The sequence below is a fragment of the Nanorana parkeri genome, unplaced genomic scaffold, assembly GCF_000935625.1.
Source record: "Nanorana parkeri isolate BGI_ZX_2015 unplaced genomic scaffold, ASM93562v1 scaffold863, whole genome shotgun sequence".
NCBI classification, from domain to species: domain Eukaryota; kingdom Metazoa; phylum Chordata; class Amphibia; order Anura; family Dicroglossidae; genus Nanorana; species Nanorana parkeri.
Genome location: NW_017307131.1, coordinates 561,764 through 563,564, shown reverse-complemented (window position 1 = coordinate 563,564; position 1,801 = coordinate 561,764).

Sequence of the window (1,801 nt, the reverse complement as noted above, 5' to 3'; positions counted from 1 at the left end):
AATAGCATAGTTAGCTTTGTAGCACAAAGTAACCGTGATTCCATGTTGTGATAAAGAGTAAATTCTGTAATATCATTGGATTCTCTGTAAGCTCTGGCGGCATCTTTGAAAGTGTGGAGCTGTAGCTCAATCCTTCCTCCCCTACAACATAAAATCACTGCAATATTGCTTGCTTATAACAATAAGCTATAGACAACTACTATAAGTGATTCATTGCTATAGAGATTACAAACATTTAAATACAAAAAGTAAAATATGGTAAAATAAATAAAGTTTAAAAAAATAAAAGACCTGTCCCCTGTACCCAATATTCCAACAAATATAATGAATGTTCTGTATGACGAGCATCTCCAATGGCATTCAGAATTTTTGGGATTACCAACCTGTGACAATAGCACCATTGCCTTAATTCCACTCAGTACAAACCTTATGTAATATTACCTTAATAGGGCATTAGGGATTTATACCTCAGAAAGTGCTGGAGCTTTGTTTGTCAGAAGGGCTCACTAGTCGCTTGTGTCTGTGTGCTTTCTGAAGCTACTGCAGGTATGTGCAGGAAACCCTAGGTGCCTGCAATTTATACTTGCAGCATTTTGTTCTAGAGACAGATGCCTGCTTCTGACAGCTGGGCGGAGCCAGCCGTGATGTTATGGCTGGCTCCGGCCACTTGCAGTGAGATCAGCGTCCCTGGTTAACTGTTAACCAGGGACACTGATCTCCAAACAGCAAACTCTCCCTGGCGCCCCGGGAGTCTCCTGCTCCCGGCCGCCAAGGAGAGAAACACCGCTGTGTCTTTTTTTCTTTATTCTGGCACGATCGGTCAGAATAGAAAAAAAAAATTCCCACTGAAAAGCATTGGGACATTACTATTGGCTATTTCAATTTGCAATAGCCAATAGTAAACTAGCATTGTACCCGCCCTCTGCTGCAGTTCCCCATCAGGTCCATCAGCAGAGGGCGGGAACAATGGCGTGCGCAATTTTAAGGTTTGACATGTTTGGTGTCTATTTACCCGACGTGACCCCGTCTTTTTTATTTTACCAAAAAATTATAAATGTTTCCTGACCTAAAAAAGGAAAGTCTTTTTACATTTTCGGTACTTTTTTCGTTATATAGTAAAAAATGAAAACCCCAGTGGTGATTAAATACTACCAAAAGAAAGCTCTGTCTGTTCCCAAAAAAATGGTATAAAATTCATTTCAGTACAGCGTTGTATGACGGAATGAATACAGTACTGCTGAATACTGAAAAATGGCCTGGACAGGAAGGGGGTGTAAACACCTGGTCTTCAAGTGGTTAAAGACACACTGTCACCTTGTTTATTGAATCAATGGGGAAAAAAGGCTGCTCACTTTGCAAAGGAATTTGCACTTTGCAGAGGAAGTCTCCCCTTAGTTTAGTAAATGTCGTGAAATGTCCCTTTGCAAATAGTACCCAATCACGTGCAAGGGAAATGAAAAAAAAATCAGTATTTTTGCATACACATGATTGTGTAATGGAAGTCAGCAGAGCTTCACCTCATTTACTTGGCTTTGGCTTTGGAGCTCAGAGATTTCTCCCCTCTGTCATGTGGTAGTACATAAGTGTTGCCACTAAGCCCACACACTGCGTCATTGCTGGAAGTGACATGCTCCTCCATACTCGGTATAAGCAGTGGTGGGGGAGCGCTGGATAGGTGAGGATAAAGTGGTCAGGGGATGGCCTTTGCACAGACACTGCCCCTTTGCCCTGAATGGGCAACGTGTTGGTGTCTTTTTAATCAAAGTAATAATGTAAAACGCAGAACTTTAGTGACGGCTTT